We start from the raw sequence: 17,491 nt of genomic DNA, 5'->3' as shown, positions 1-17,491 counted from the left end.
GATTTCAATCGGGCTGTCTTAGGTTGGTCTATGAAGGCTGCTCGATCCATGCACGGTTTTCAAGATAAATACTATTTAAACTATTCACAGTAACATTCAAAACTGAAAATTTGCCTCATGCAAATATTCTTAAAATTCTTCAAGCTGACCCAGGTGATACAACGAATATTGTCCATGGCTTCAGGCTTACTGCCAAGTGTAACTGCTAACGGGAGGAAAGAGGTCTTGAATCTAAGACCTCCTCTGAGGTCATGAGTGCAAGATACAGTTTGATACATCTGTACTTATTTAAAGTAAGAAAAAGTTACTTTTAATCAGAGTTCTATATCATCAGTGAATTCATATGAATTGATAAAAGGTTGAATATTTCCACTAAGGTCTGAGATCCCAGAACACAATTTTTAATAATAAATTTAGTGTTTTCCAATCAGATATAAAAGATGGAAAACATGCCCGAAAAGGCAACATTCACTTACTTTTTTAAACTAACAAGCCAAAATACAGGAGAACAATTGGTTCAAACATCATACGTACCATGAAATGAAAATCAAAAACTGGTGTACCAATGAAAGACAATACACAGAGCTTAGCAAAATTTTACCCTGCCCCTTTAAGAAGCTGGAAGATTGCACTATCCCATCATGTGCAGTAGGGTGTCAGGCAGCTTGTTTTTCAGAGCATATTGAACTAGACCTTATGTATTGCCAAATATGTGGCCCAAAAATAAGGGGAGGTGAGTGGGGCTTTTTTTTTCTCCTTTTGGGAGACTCAAAGCTGAAGCAGGATTTTGCAGAAAGCATACATTGCTAGAGGGAAAAGAGAGAGCAAGCTAATCAGCATCAAGACCACTAAGAAAGGGAATGTAAGGTAAAGTGAAAACAAGCAAGATGCAACAGGGAGAGTGGGTATGTACTTTACAACAAGAAAGTTCCAATATTGTGACTCAATAACTGATTTTCCTCAGGGCCTTTTTTTTTTTTTTACTGTTTCGACCTGAAGTAACTTGGAAGTAATATGGACGTGCACCAATGACCAGAAGTTAAGATTTTTAAAGTTATGGCAAAACAGTGTGCCCCCTATGAAATTATAGATATCCTAAAGCAAGATGGCTGCCGGGCAATACATTACATCATTGGGCCAATTCTGTTCTACCCCCTTCTTCTTTAGCAAACAGGAGATGTGCGGGGGATTTCTCAGCCCCTTAATAAGCCATGCTGCCCAGGGAGCGACGGCTGGTCTCTGGGATGCCACTGAGCAGGATGTTATCTCAATCTAGGTGACCACGGAGTAGCGTTTAAAGAACTAGTTACTTACCTTCAGTAATACTCTTTTGGCAGATACTATGTAACTGCAGATTTCTTCACCTTAGAATATTCCTCCGATGCCAGAGTGGGTCCAGAACAGTTTTCCTCATAGCAATGCTCCTGTGTTCTGGTAGGTGGCACAATACAGTTCAGCACTGACTCCACACCACCCCGGAAATGACAGAGCAGAGCCACACTTAACATCACCCCTGCGCCAATATCATTTTTTTGTCTTTTTCCTTTCGCACCCAGAGATATGGAGAATGAACAGTTGTTTGAACCAGTGTGTGGAATACTAACTTAAGGCCTTTTTAGATGTTAAAAAAGGCCACTCCACAAAATGGGGAGGTGGGTGATCAGAGAGGAATCTGTAGTTAGATGGAGCGAACGCTCAATATAGAAGGTAAGTAACTTGTTCTTCCGAAGGATAATTCTAACTGCAGAATCCCCACCTCAGAATAGATACCAAAGTAGTTCCTCTCTAGGAAAAGACACTGTTGAGTGGGCGGAGACCAAAAAGTCCTACAGGACTGAATATTAAAAATGCCTTTCGGGCCAGACTTGTCTGTGAAAGCCGTAGTGTTAGTGAACATGTGCACTGACACCTATGTCGGAGCCTGGCAGATCTCAAGGACAGGCACTCTACATGTCAAAGCAGTGGTAGCAGTTTTCACACTGGTGAAATGGGCACTCAGACTTTCTGAAAGCTGCCATTCCCTTTCCACAAATAGTTGATCTGTCCACTCAATAGTTCTTGGTATGATCAACGTAAAAGCTTAAAGCCCTTCTGGGGTACAGTGGATAGAGGCTCTCCTCTTTCCAGTGGTTAGGTGGAGCAAAGAACAGAGGCAGAGTGACTGTCCAAAGCGGAAAGGAATCACAACATTTGGCAAGAATGCAGCTTGACTCCTCAGCACACACTTGTCTAGGAAACGGGTGATGTGGGGCGTATGGAGCGAATGTGCCCGCAGTTCATTAATGGACAAAGCTGCTATGATCGCAATGAGGGAGACATTCTTTAAAGTCAGGAGATATAGCGAGCAGCTATTAATCTGCTCAAACGGTTTATATATGAAAAACATGAAGGTCAAGTGCTTTGGGAGAAAACGTTTATCACACCTTTTAAAAAAAAAAAAAAAAAATCTCACCATAATAGCCGATTTTAACAAGGAAGGTTGGTACAGCAAAAGTAGAAAGGTGGAAAGGGCGGACAAATAACATTTAATAGTGCCCACTGTAAAAACTTGCTGGGTCAAAGAGAAAACAAACAAAAGATCACCTGACCTTGTAGAGGGTCATTGTTGCGAACGCCATACCAGAACACAAATTTGCCAGCGGCAGCACAAATGGATTTCTTAGAACGGTGACTGCCAGCAAGGATGACATCCACCACTTCAGACGGCAGGTTAAATGCAGACAATGTAGGTGTAGATTGTACAGAGGCTGGTGGAGGATCCTGCCCTCTTGTTGAGACAGGTGGTCCTCACAAAGTGGTGGCCTGATTGCAGTGCAGATGTTCATGCCCAGAAGGTCTGGGTACTACACTCTTCTGACCAAACTGGAGATGACAAGCAAAACTTTCAATGCTGCACTTTATTGATGGTGGTGAAAGTATCTAAGCACAGCTCTCCGAACTGCTGGAACACGCTTCGCACATCCTTGTGATGAAGACACTACTTGTGATCCGTCAGACACCGCCAATAAGCCAAAGAAACAATGAAAAAGAGCTCTAGCTAAAAACCGATCACTACACGCCACGTGGCAAAAGCAGTTTGCAAAAGTATGCTATGAAAACCATGTGACTACTCGGCAGATGTCGGCAACTGGGATGCTTCTGGAATGATTTACCGAAGCAGTTGTAGCATTTGGAGGGTGTTTTACAGTCAGAGCATAGCAGATATTTATACACAGAATAACCAAACGTGAAATCCAGTATTTGCTCAGTGCCTCGTCCTTTAAGGTCAAACAAAGTCCCCAAAAATATAATGTTGGTCATCAACTGTGTTAGTTTGAGCGTATTCAATGGAATACAACACTACATCTGAGATCCAGGCTATGCATATGTTGCTCCTTTATAGCTGGTTGTGGGAGAAGGACAAAAGAAGTCAAGTAATAGTCTGAGAAATATGGAAAGCAGAAGCCACTTTGGGTAAGCACCACGGGCATGTGATTTTTACAGGCAGAAAACTGTGAAGGGAAGATGAGGTACTAGGGCATGAAATTCTCGACCTGTCTAGCAGAAATAAGCAGAAATAATCGCCACCAACAGAACTGAATCGAATCAGGTAACTGTACATCATTTTGAGCAGATATGCCATCTGAAAAGTCAAAACAACATTAAAATACCATTGAAGAACGATAAACAGAGTTTAACAAGTAAAGGAAACCTTTCAAAAACTGTTACCACCTGTGTTGGAAAGTCAATCTGTATACCCATGAAAATAGGCTGCTAGAAAGCCTTTAACTGTAGCCACTACCAGTGACTCTCGAAGAGAGACAACACGTGGTAGCGGGCTTGTGGGGATTTATGCATGTAAGATGGATATTGGTCTGGGAATGACCTAATGTAGCATGTTATGTGTGAGTGTAAAATGTGTGTGTGGAAGTGTCAGAGTGGCAGTTGAAGAGAAGGTGAGAAGGAAATGGAGATCAAATTACCTATTTGCTTTGCTGATTGAAGTACTGAAAAAAATGATCAGAATAGCAGTCGGCCACACTTCAGAATTCCAAGGTGTATATACTGGAACTGTTTAAAATGTTAATAAAAAAAAATATATTAAAAAAAAAAAATTCCGAAGATCCAGTAAGTTGTCTCTGGAACTGAGGAGTATGTGCCTGCACTGAGGACCTTAGCAGTACTGTGTGACTTTGAGCAATTTACATGTGATTAAACTTTGACACCAAATGTTGATAAACACAAAGTCGAAGAATGCCCAAGAAAGACTATAGGCAGAGACAGATGTGTAAAGATAACAGTGGATCTAACGTTTGTATAGTAGCAAAAGGTTTTCCAGTACACTTACGCACCAGTAGGTGGTGTCCTTCAGCTCCGTGTCTGTGTGCGTTGCCAGAAGTGAAATGCCTGGTGTCTGTATAGGCACCACCTAAGTGCACTGGCATCAATTTATTTTTCTGACCTTCCCACGCCAGGAGCCTAGAGCCATGAAGAATGCTGATGAGCTGTTGTCATCGCTACAGGCCTCATACGTGATGACCCTATGCAGATACCCATTAGAAGAACAGGAAGGGTGGGAGAGTCCATAAGGAACATACAGCTAAATAGACTCTCTACCACATAAAGAGTTACTGAAGATAGCTAACTTTTTCATCTGATAGAGACTTCTAGCCACAGGTTCCTCACATTATGATGAATACCCAAGCAATAACTCCCGAAGGTGGATCTGTGAATGAATTAGATTAAAAAGTCCTGCAGAACCGAGCAGGCAAAGTGCCCATCACATTGAACTTGACCATCCAGATAACAGTTCTTGGTGAACATGTGCAAAGACACCCACATTGCTGCCTGACAGATGTACAAGCTCATGCATTGGCCACAGCCTTAGCTCCGGTGAAATGAGCACACAAAGCCTCAGGAGATTGCTTTTTGGCTAATGCATAGCAGAGTTTTATGCAGAGCACTATCCTTCATGAGATGGTCCGTTTCCGCATAGCCATTCCTTCCTTACCCGACGAACAGTTGTGCACCCGGAAATCTCTACTATGATCAATGAAGAACAATAACGCTCTTTTTGGGTCCGGATGGTATAGTCTCTCCTCTTCTTTCAAAATGTCAGGCGGGGCAATCAAAGTAGGTAAGGTGATACTATGGCCTATATGGAAAGGAGTCGTCACCTTCAGAAGGAAGGAAGCACAGGTTGTCCGAACCAGTTTGTCTGGGAAGAGTATTGTAAGGGAGGATGGACAAAAAGTGCTTGTAGTTCGCTGACCTTCCCAGCCGATTCTATGGCCACCAGAAATGATGTTGTCATGGTAATCAATTACAATGGACAGTCGCACAGGGGCTCGAAGGGTGCACATACAAGAAACATTACGACCAGACTGAGGTCCGATTGGGGTATAACAAATGGACCTGGGGGAAACAGGTGTTGTAGTTCCTTGAGGAAACAAGTCACAACAGACGACAAATATGGAAGGTTGGTCCGGCAAATGCAAAAATGTAGATTTGCCCAAAAGGCAACCTTTAACAGCACCCAAAGCAGAGTCCTGCTGGGCCAGATAAAGAACATACATTAAAGAACAAGTTACTTACCTTTGGTAACGCCATATTCTAGTTGCAGATTCCTTACCTTTGAATTTCCCCAAGGAGTCAGACTGGATCTGGAGAATTTTCAGAGAAGTATTACAGAGAGCCGCTGGGTGGTGTCGGTCGGCTTCACGGTAATTGTCGGCATCATCCCCGCCCATATAGGACATTGCGGGTCCTATATAGGCCCCACCCCGGCATGCTGATGTCAGTTTCTTTTCACGACTTTCCACGCATGAAGCGCAAACCCATTAAGAACACTGGCTACTGGTGCATCAAAACTATGCCCCTTGAGGTGAAGTCCTTGTCCCTAGAAATCAGTTTGCAGAGCGGGGAGGATGGGTAGGTCGGTAAGGAATCTGCAAATATAATATGTCTCTACCAGATATGGCGTTACTGGAGGTAAAGATTTTGTTCAGTTGACAGAGATTTCTAGACGCAGACATCTCTATGAAAGAAGGCAGAGAGTGGAGAGGTTTGAGTGCAGAACCCTCCCCTGCTGCTGTGACAGGAGATCATCCCGAAAGGGCAATCTGATCAGAGGATCGATGGACATGCTCAACAGCTCGGGATACCAGACTCTATATGCCCAGTCCGAAGCCACAAGGATTACTTGAGGCTGGTCGTTTCCGATCTCTTGAGAACTCTGGGCAGGAGTGGTATGGGTGGAATGGAGGCCTGAGTTACACTCATGAAGAAAAGCATTTCCGAGCTGTTGCTGCCTTCGAAACGCCAATGCGCAAATCTGCTGACATTGCGCATTCTCTGTGGAGGCGAACAAATCTAAACAAGGCTCACTCCACTGCAGAAACAGACCTTGCACCACCTCTGGATGGAAACACCATTCAGGATCCAGTAGACACTTTCGGCTGAGTTTGTCTGCTCTGGTGTTCAGCGAGCCCGCCAGACATTAAACCACCAGGGATATGCCCTGCTGTTCCAGTCACGTCCAGAGGCGCAGAGCCTTGTGACAAAGTGTCCATGACCCCACACAGGCCTGCTTGTTGCAGTACCACATGGCAGTGGTGTTGTCCGTGAACACATGCACCATCAAACCCTTGACCGAGAGAAGAAATGCCTTCAATGCTTGCTGGATTACAGAGCTCCAACAGGTTGATGTTGAGCCCAGACTCCGCCAGAGACCAGATGCCTCTGATCTCCTCCTCCCCCAGATGGCTGCCCCATCGTGTCTGTCACTACTTTGAGATCTAGTTGAGGAAGGGAGAGGGGTCTGCCTCTAGCCCAATGGCGGGTTGCTAACCACCACTGCAGAGTTTGTGCAGTTTCCTCCGTGATCTGGACCTTGTCAGAGATATCCCCCTGATGCTGTGCCCACTGGAACATCAGGTTCCACTGCACAGCCTACATATGCCACCTCACATGAGTCACCGGAAGGATGCAGGAGGCCATGAGGCCCAGCAGCCTCAAAGTTATTCTCACTGAAATCCAGGATAGAGGCTGAAAAATTGTTATGCTAGCCTGAATATCCTGGACTCACCGCTGGGTAAGATAAACCCCAAACTGCACTAAGTCCAGAACAGCTCTCATGAATGGAAGTGTCTGAGATGGAGCCAGGTGTGACTCTGAAACGTTTACAGTGAACACCAGTAAATGCTGGAGGTCCGCCGTAGTCTGGAGGTGGGAGACGACAGCCTGGGGCGAGCCCACCTTCAACAACTAGTTGTTGCGATAGGGGAAGACTGAAACCCCTGGTCTGTGCAGATGAGCTGAGACCACCACCATCACCTTGGTGAAAACCAGGGGGGTGCTGGTAAGGCCAAAGGGGAACATGGTGAACTGAAAGTGCTTGTGGCCAACAGTGAACTACAAGTAACATATCAGGGCATTCAGGTCAGAAATATAAAAATAGGCGTCATGCAAGTCCAGTACTACCATCTAGTCTCCTGGGTGCAGGGTAGATAAAACCTGAGCCAAAGTGAGCATTTTGAACTTCTTCTTGAGGAAGAGATTCAGAGATTAAAGGTCTAGGATAGGGCCGAGGCCCTTGTCCTTTTTGGGCACCAGAAAGTCGTGGGAATAGCAATCACGATCTACTTTTGGCACAGGGACACTCTCTTCTCTATGGCTCCGTAGGCCAACAATGCCTTAACCTCCTCGCGGAGAAGGAAAAAGTGATCCTCTGTCGTCCGATTGTATGATGGTGGCATGGATAGAGGGGTAGTATCGAAGGGGAGGGAGTGGCCCCTTCGGACTATCAGCAAAACCCACCTATCTGACGTGATGGTTGCCAGTGGAGCAGGTGAAGGCGAACCTTGACTCTGACTGGCTCTTGATGGGGAGTAAGACTAGGAGGACTTAGAGGCTTCTGCAGGGCAGGGGAGTGGGGTAGGCAATACACTGGCCAGACCACTGCCTCCATGAACCACGAGGTTGGTGGATCCTACGCCCTCGGCCATGTAGACCCTGGGCAGCATGGGCAGCAGCTGACTGGCCAGGAATGGAAGCAGTCGGAGACCCCTTCCGTAGCCACGAAAGGGACGAAAGGCAGACTGTAGGGTAGGAGGGGCCACTGTGAGGCCCAAGAACTTGGCTGTAGCACGAGAATCCTCGAAGTGCACTGCTAAGTCTGCCTTGTCTCTAAAGAGATGGATGCCATGAAAAGGCACGTCCAAAGTAGCCTGGACATCCCCTGAAAAGCCAGATGTTCTCAACCAGGCATTGGCACCTCAGGGCCACTGTCGCTGAAACCGCTCTGCCTAGCGAGTCGGTCATGTCCAGTCCACAACGAATGGTGAACCTTGCTGCATCTCTCCTATCGGCAACTGCTTGAGAGAGTACAGCCTGGGCCTCCTCCAGGACCTGTGGCAGCACTTACGCAACTGTATCCCACAGTGTGTGGGAATAAGAGCGAAAAGGCATGCACTGTTCACGGACTGCAATGCCCGGCAAGAGGAGAAAAAAATCTTCTTCGCAAGTGTATCCAACCAAGGGAACGTTCCCTGGGAAGTGGAGGCTTGGTTGACCAAGCTCTCAGGGGTGGGGTGTTGAGTCAGAAAGCTTTGGTTCCCTGGAGCGGGACAATGGAGCCCCTGTGCTGGGTTTGGACCTGGTACCCAGTAGGACATCCGTAAGGAATTAATTGAAGGGGAGCATGGGTTCTGAGGAGGTTACCCCCAATACTGTGTTTACTGGGATCCTGCTAACCAGGACCCCAGTGACTGTGCTCTCTCCCTCTAAAATGGTTGCTTATGACTTAGCACACCCCACAATTGGCATACTGGTGCCCCCATATAAGTCCCTAGTATATGGTACTTAGGTACTCGGGGCATTGGGGACAGCAGGGGTTCCCCATTGGCTGCAGCATATACTGTGCCACCCATGGGAACCCATGCAAAATGTGTCTGAAGGACTGCCATTGCAGCCTGCGTGAAAAGGTGCATGCTCCCTTTCACTACAGGTCATTACACCAGGTCACTGTAAGTCACCCCTATGGCAGGCCCTCCTAGCCCATAGAGCAGGGTGCCGGTACTTGTGTGCGCGGGCACCCCTGCATGACCAGAGGTGCCCCTTTGAACTCCAGCTATATTTCCCTGGACTCCGTAAGTGCGGGGAAGCTATTCTACCCGCATACTGGACACAGGTAACTCACTACCTGCGTCCAGCTACATAATGGTAACTCCAAACGTGGGCATGTTTGAAACCAACATGCCGGAATCATACCTCACTACTGTTGCCAGTATTGGTTGTATGATTCTATGCATTCTGGGGGCCCCTTAGAGGACCCCCAGCATTGCTCCTACCAGTCTTCTGGGGAGTTTTGGGCAGCCTGCGCTGCTGCCACCCTTCAGACAGGTTTTCTGCCCTCCTGCTGCTTGACCAGCTCGATCAGAGGAAGGCAGAACAAAGTATTTCCTTTGGGAGAGGGAGGCAACACCCTCTCCCTTTGGAAATAGGTGTTACATGGCTTAGAAGGGGTAGCCTCCCCAAGCCAATGGTATATTTTTAAGGGCCCTTCTTGCATAAACCGGTTTGCACCAGTCCAGGAACCCCCAGTTCATGCTCTGGTGTGAAACTGTACCACACTGTCCATCACCACCCCAGGGGTGGTGCCCAGAGCTCCTCCAGGTGACCACTTGATTATGGTATCTTGAATCCAAGGTGGGCCAAAGCCGCTGGGGGCATCTGAGTGGCTAGGTCAGGCAGGTGACATCACAGCCCCCTCCTGATAGGTGGTCACCCTGCTAGGTTACCAATCCCCCTTCCTGGGCTACTTAGGGTCTCCCTCTCCAGTGGGTCCTCAGATTCGACGTGCAAGATTCCAGCAGGACTCCTCTGCATCGTTTAATTAATCTTCTGGCCACCGGGACTGCAACTGGTCCCTTCAGGAAACAACCATCTGCAACTCCAGCAACTCCTCCGCTCTGCAACATTGTTTCTCCGTCTCCTTCCAGCAACTGCAAGATTTCCCTGGCAGTGCATCTCCTGAGGGTGACGAGTTTTCGCCTGCACTGGAAGCAAGAAGTAATCTCCCTTGGATTGAAGGGGTCACTCTCATGCATCCGCAGGCACCAACTGCAACGACAACTGGTTACGTGGATCCTCTCTCCTCCAGAACTGCGTGGATCTTGCATCACAGGTGGTGGTCTGGAGTCTCTTTAGTCCACTCTACCAGCTGTTTAACTTGGGAGACTGCAACCCCTGTGTACCGCAACTCTAGCCACTACCAAGGCTTTTTTGTTCCTCCTCCAAGGGATCTTCATGCTTCGTGTAGCCCAGGCCGCTAGCACTCTTCCCTGCAATGCACAGACTCCTGCCTTCTGCTCCAGCAACGTGGGACTCCTCTCCAGGTGTGCTGGATGGGCCTCACTGTGACTCCTGTGCCTGGTGCCTGTGAGTCACCTCTTCATGTGACCCTCCCAGCTGCTGAGGGTCACCACGGACTCCCCTACTTGGGTAAGGTCCACTGGGCCTTGCTGCTCCTCTTAAACCTTGCAAAACCTTATTCTTCGACTCTTGCGTTTGCCAAGCCTTGTTGGTGGTTTTCCAACACCACTAACAGCATCACGACCGCCACGTGGGACATCACTTGCATCACTTCTGGAACTCCTCTTCTGTGCCTGTGCTGCACTGCCGACTTTCTTCATCCACCGTCGACCTGGTCCTGCATCCACACAAGGGTGTGTAGTGGTTTCTGCCACAGCCAGACACTGCAACTTGAACTGGACTTGGTCCCCTATTTTTTTGCAGGTCTTCGTCTGTCAGGATCCACACCTTTGGTATCTTCCAGTCTTGTCTGGGTCTAGCACAGTCCTTTTCCAGAGTTCTCCTGTGGGTTGGGGAAAACCAGGTACTTACATCTTCTCTCCTTGTCACTGACGGGCACCCTGGTACTCTTCTTTTGGGGTTCCTAGTTCCTCCAGCTCTCCTCTACTGATTCCACTTACTTGAGTGGGGGACTGCCTTTCACATTCCACTTACTTAGTATATGGTTTGGTCTCCCACTAGGGCCTTCACTATTTGCTATTGTTTTTATTATTTGCTTTCTATGCTAATCACTGACTTCTAATGTGTACATAACAGTGTGTTTACTTACCTCCTATTGAAGTATTGCCTATCTAGTATTTTAGTATTTGTGTTACTATAATATAGTACCTTTATTTTTGTAACACTGTGTGGTTCTTTCATGTGCGTAAGTGTTGTGTGCCTGTAATGGTATTTCGTAAACTGTGCATGTCTCCTAGATAAGTTTTGGCTGCTCATCCACACCTACCTCTAGAGAGCCCTAGCTTCTTAGACACTGTCTGCACCTCACTAATAGGGGATACCTGGACCTGGTATACGGTGATAACACCATAGTTGCTCACCACACACCAGGCCAGCTTCCTACACCTCTCATTCCTCACTGTAACCTAGCCCATAAGAAAGGTGCTCAGGATCCGACATAGGAGGCAAAAGTCCTGCCGGCATCTGAGTCATACGACACCCATCCGGCTCCGTGTCGGAGTCGGCAATGAGAATGGACATGGGCGCAGGCAGTGACGGGAGCATTAGCATTGGGACTGGCGTATGGGAATGTAGGGGTGGTAATCCAACGCTGGTCTGGATCCAAGACTGGATCCATGTGTGCCCCTCGGCACCAAGGCTGAAGGCGCGGACCTCAAAGGGGCCCCTTCTGACCTGAAGGGGCCCCTTCCAACTTGCAGGGCCCAAAGGCACTCCAGCAGAGTCGGGCTGTCAATAAATGAGGTGCACGGCCTTATAAAACTCTTGGAGTTTTCAGGTGTTGCTATGTCTTCCGGAAACTTGAGGAGGTGCGGAGTCGGCACAGGAGCAGGTTCCTTGTAATGTGGTCCTGAACGCCAATGCTCCCTCGTCTCCTCAGCCGACGGACGAGGAGAAGTCAAATAACACTTTGACTTCTTGCCCTTATTCTTGTGCCTCAACTCACCTATTCGCCCCAAAGGAGTGGGATCAAGATGATGTGAGGACTCAGGAACCACTCCTGGGACCTTACACATGACTTGGACCTCTACTTGAGTGGAGTCCAGCGTCGGGCCACAATCAGCTTCAGGGACCACTCCCTCAAAGCCTTCAGATGCCTGACACTTGAAGCACGAGGTGCAGATCCGTCACAGACATCGCCCTATGACAGGAACTGTAGGTCTTAAACCTGGTCTTCCCCAATGACATCCTCGATGTACAAGGAGTAGAAAACTCAAAAAATCTTTGACAAAAAGTCGAAAAAAGTCCAGTCAAAAAGTGACTGAGGGGTAGCTCTTTTCGGATCAGCACTAGCTGGTGCAGAAAGAAAAGAGCTGACGTCAGCGCGCTGGGGGTGGCACCTATAGAGGACCCACAATGCCATGTCCAGCACGGACAACGCCAGCGACAGACAGAGCAAATCGATGCAACCTAATGGTGTGCAGGGGTGCTGCTCAGATAATTCCTCCAGATCCAGTATGACACGGAGGAGTTGAAAGGTAAGGAATCTGCAACTAGTAGTCTCTATCAGATACTTGGGATAAAGGTGCAGCATGAGGGTCCTTGTATGCATGCCATGTTACAAATTTGTCCCAGGCACAGGTCTATATAGTCTTGGTGGAGGGATGCCTGGCTGCCAAAATAACATCACAGACTTCGGGAGGAAAGTCAAAGGCTGTCAAATGATACTGATTAATCTCCATGCATGAAGGCAGAAACTGTGCAGTTTCTGATGCAGTACCCTATCGTGCTGCTGTGACAAAAGATCCTCCTGAAGGGACAGTCTGACTGGAGGATGCTCATGCTTAGTTCTGAATAGCCGCAGTTCCATAAGGTTTATAAAGTATAAGGTTTATAAAGAACTAGGACTCTCCCACATGGCCACCCTAGCCCACGAGTGGTGCATCTGTCACTACAGTCATCTCTAGGTGTGGAAGGGAGAGAGCTCTGCTGCTGACCCAATTGTGGTTTGTCAGCCACCACTGCAGGTCTATTGCAGCTGCCTCTGAGATGTCGACCACATCAGAGAGATTCCCTTGATGCTGTACCTCTTGGGACTTCTGGTCCAACTGCAGAGATGGTATATGCCAACAGCCATGTGTTACCAGCAGGATGCTGGAGGCCATGAGGACCAACAGAATTAAGAGGCAGTCTTACCAAACTTCAGGAAAGAGGCTCTGGCTTCTGTTGATAAAGATAAGTTGCAGTTCTTCCTGGGCCTGGAAACACGTTGTGCTAAGTTTATTGTGAATTATTCCAGTAAGTTGGATCCTGGTAAAGTTTGTTTGGGGCAGTGAACAGGAAGAACAGCTAAAGAACATAAAAATAGGAACTAAGTACAATGCTTAAAACCACTCGAGTGGAAAAAATTGTGTGATAGTGGGGGTTGCATGTAGTTATTGGTTGGGAGCGATTTTGGAAAAGCTTACCGCTATTCTGTGGAGTAAGTCCTGGAAAGGTAAATGGACAGGTTGATGGTTTGTTGTAAGAAATTGGGTTATTAGTTGAGGGGGTTATTAGTTGAGGGGGTGAAACCATCACTCAAGTAATAAACACAATCGCTGTGAGGGGTGAAACACCAAAGTCACTTTTAAACTTGTGCTAAACCCTCTGGTAGCTTGGCACAAAATCTGTTGAACTTAGAAACAATGTGTAAAGAATTTACACAGCATTCAAACAGTAATAAAGTGGAAACACAACACAAGTAAAACCCCAAACCAATTTAGAAAAACAGTACATTTTAATAAATAAAATTAAACAAAAATGACAAAAATCCAATTGCAAGAACTGGGTTTATGAATTTTTAAAGTTTCAGGTAAAAACAGTGCCAAAAAGCACAAAGGAGGCGTTTACAGTCATCTGGTTGTGCTAACTTGGTCAAAGTCACAAGTTTAGGACAACTGCATGATGAAGCAAAGGTTGGATAGAGGGATCAGGTTTGTCTCAGTGAAGAATTAACATTCTCTCAGGCCAAGTCCATGTGAGGAGCCTCAACTGGAGCTTCTCCTTGGCTGGGAATGTACGATATCGCTGTTGGCACGAGAAGCAAGTCGAAAGGGAGCTTCATGCTGGCCGGAGACACAGTGATAATTCTTGACGCGAGGAGTTGGCTCACCATCACAAAAAGCCTCAACCTCTGGATTTTCACCTGTAGCTCAGTTTTGAAGCAAGAGGCGTACACTCTGATGCCACCCAAGTTTCCAGAACCTCTCTGGGATCAGGACTCACTCCAGCAGAGACTAGCAAGCAGGGCTCAGGCAGGTCCAGTATGTGCTGGTCAGCTGGGTAGTTACAGAGAAGGCCTCTGGAAGCTTGTTGCGTCACTGTAGCTCACACAAGAGGTCAACCAACTGACACCGATTCACTTTTGGGAATCATGGGTTCAAAGCAAGCAGATCCAGTCTTTCTTCTTCAACAGCAGGACAGTCTTTCTTCTGAACCTTCCACATGTCCTGTAGTGCTTTGCAGCGAGTTTCTGGGGTGCCACTTTTATACTCTGTATTCTCCCTGTGTCTAACCTTTCCCTTCCCTGAGTGTGGCTTCAATCTGTGTAGGAAGACAAATGGTAGGAAGGGCTAGGTGTGAGCTGCATTTGTGAGTTCAATGACAGACAACCTTAGAAGTCAGGAAGGGATTGGGTACAAGCTTCAGGCTACCTTTGAAATTCAAGAAGGGTCATCCTGCTCAGGAAAGGAACATTCTATCCCAAACCCAATGCCCTTTTTCTCCCATATCTGGCTGGAATGCATAACGCACCACAAGAGAGCCATTCACAGTCATGTGACCCGGGACACTGTCAGAAAGGAACATTTGGTTTAAACAGAAAATAACAGGTTACTTACCTTCGGTAGCAATTTTTGTGGAGGATACGGTATCTACTTGAAGTTTCCCATATGCATGCTTATCGACTGGAAGCTTATCAATGGCTCTCACCACACCAGTAAGGGTGTACTGATGACAGTTTCCATTCATTTTTCACCACTCCTTTGAGGCGAGTGGATGAAACTAACATCAAAAAGCATAGGTGCAGTTTTGATCAATGTAAAGTTACAAACTAACAAACGAGCAGGATCATTTGGTATATTTAGACATGCAAGCGGGAGGAGAGTAAGTTGTTGAGTAAACTGTGGGTAGATACTGAATCCACCAGAAATGCATTACTGAAGGTAAGTAAATTTTTCTTATGATGGATACATCTACCTGCAGATTCCTCATCTTTTCAATAGAATCCCCAAGCAGTCTCACAACCGGAGAAAGGAGCATGTCTGTCTAAATCACAAAAATCCTGCAAAACCAAGCAAGCAAAATGAGCGTTTTAGAATCTAAGCATTGATGTTTTGTGAAAGTGTGAAGAAATGACCAAATTGATGCTCAACAAATGTCAGGCACAGATACTCCTTTAGCAAGGACTGTGGTGAAAGAATTTGCCCTTGTAGAATGAGCGTGAATACCTTCAGGAGATTCCTTGCATGCCATGGAATTGAATTGTAGATATTGTTTCACATAAATAGCCACACAGAGAGAATTTGCCTATGGATTGCCTTACCTTTCATCCTGCCAATGTATCCTACAAAGAGCTGGTCATCCAGTCTGAACTCATGTGTTCTATTTACAAAGAAGCTGACTGATCTTTTAGTGTTGAGAAGATTATGTTTTTCCTTCTCTTTAGTTGGACTGGGAGGAGGCTGAAAGTGGTGGAATGGTGTAAATGGAAGAAAGCAACCATATGAAAGGAGTGGGATTATACTTGTTAGTAAAGCTTTTTATAAATCTCAAAACAATAGAAGACAAACAAAGATGGTTGATCAGGTAAACATTTAAAAGGCAAAAAAGCTGATAGATAGCTTTTAACTGTGGTAATAGTGCAGCCCCGACAGGCTAAATAAAGGGCAAAACGAGGAATGTCAGAAAGATGAGCTCTAACAGGATCCATGTAATTATCCGTTTAGTAAATCTAGCACTTCTACCAGCATAAGTAGTTTTGGTGGAGATTCTTTTGGATGACAAAATACCACCCACCGCTTCAGGATTAAGTGAAAGAAACTTAGGTTGCCCGTTCAATTGCCAGGCATGTAAAAGGCAGCTCTGGAGGTGGGAGTGTAGAACCTGTTTCTATATTTGTGAGAGGTGGTCTGCCCTGTAAGAGAGGAGGAGGGCACAAGGTGAGGTGAATGAGGTCTGCGCACCCCACCCTTTTTGGCACTCTTGGGCAATTAAGATTTCTTGGCCCCTATTCAGGTGAATCTTCTTCAACACACAAAGAATCAATGGTTTGTGAGGAAACGCATAAAGAAGCTGAGAGCTCCAGTTCAACTGAAACACATCCCCTCACCAATATTCCCTGTATAGGATACTGGACAGTGCAGAATGTGGGGCAGTGAGCACTGTCTTGAGTGGCAAACAGGTCTATCAGAGGAGTCCCCCAAAGTTGGAAGATATTTTGCACCGCTTCTGGATGAGATCGGCTAGATGATGCTGACAGAGACTGTCTGCTCATGCGTTGTGCACTCCGACCAGGTGATTTGCTGTTACACAAATCTAATGGTTCTGAGCCCAACACTAGAGTTGTAGAGCTTCTCTGCAGAGAAGAGACAACCCAATTCTCTGCTGCTTGTTGATATACCTCATTGTAGTTGTGTTGTCAGTCAAAATCTGAACAGGCTGACTCCGAAGGGAAGGGAAAAATGCTTAGAAAGCTATATTTATCGCCCATAATTCTAACAGATTCATGTGCAAAATCTGTTCTGCTGGTGACCAGAGGCCTCTAATCTCCAGTTCTTCTAGGTGAACTACCCAACCTACGGTGTAGGCATCCTTGATCTGTGTTGCCACAGGAAAGGGTTAAAACGATTTTCCTTGATAAAGGTTGTTGTTCACATTCGACCACGGAAGATCCACTGCAGTGTCCTTGAAGATCCTGAAGGGAGCTTAAAGATCTGCACTGTGTTGGAACCACTGTCTGTGAATACACCACTGGAGGGCCCTCATGCTCCAGAATTTATTAGTAGGAGTAAGATCTTCAGGACTGGAATAATCAACCCATCCTAAAACATCAGATTCAGAGGCTGATGGTTGTTGATCCTCTGAGATGGAGGAAACGCTTGATTCACAGTAGTGTCCGGAATGCGCTGAGAGGGCACCAAGTGAAAAGCCCAGGCTGAACAACAATTGAATTGTCACCTGCAAGTCACGCAACACCAACACTGGAAATCTGGCTTTGATTTGCCAGTTGTTCAGGTAAGGGAATACCGGGATTATCAACCATCTGAGATGGGCTGTTACCACTGCCTTCACCTTCGCGAAGACTCAAAGAGCAGAAATGAAGGCATATGAAGGACTGCAAACTGATAGTGCTGTGATCCTACTGTGAAGTGAAGATACGTCCTGTGTGACCACAGGATAGGAATATGGAATTAGGAGTCCTGGGGACTTGTAGGAAGAGTATAGTAACACCCACGTTTCCTCTTTTTGTAGAACCCAA

The 17,491-nt window shown here is 46.6% G+C and overlaps 1 protein-coding gene across 1 annotated transcript in view; it reads right to left on the bottom strand.

Annotated features, from left to right (window-relative positions):
- Positions 1–17,491, bottom strand: part of TRAPPC11 (trafficking protein particle complex subunit 11) — a 550,973-nt gene that overhangs the window by 72,896 nt on the left and 460,586 nt on the right. The window lies entirely within an intron of this gene.

The sequence above is a fragment of the Pleurodeles waltl genome, chromosome 1_2 (assembly GCF_031143425.1).
Source record: "Pleurodeles waltl isolate 20211129_DDA chromosome 1_2, aPleWal1.hap1.20221129, whole genome shotgun sequence".
Taxonomy (NCBI): domain Eukaryota; kingdom Metazoa; phylum Chordata; class Amphibia; order Caudata; family Salamandridae; genus Pleurodeles; species Pleurodeles waltl.
Note: the sequence above shows the minus strand (reverse complement) of the source record. Positions and strands in the feature narration are given on the sequence as shown.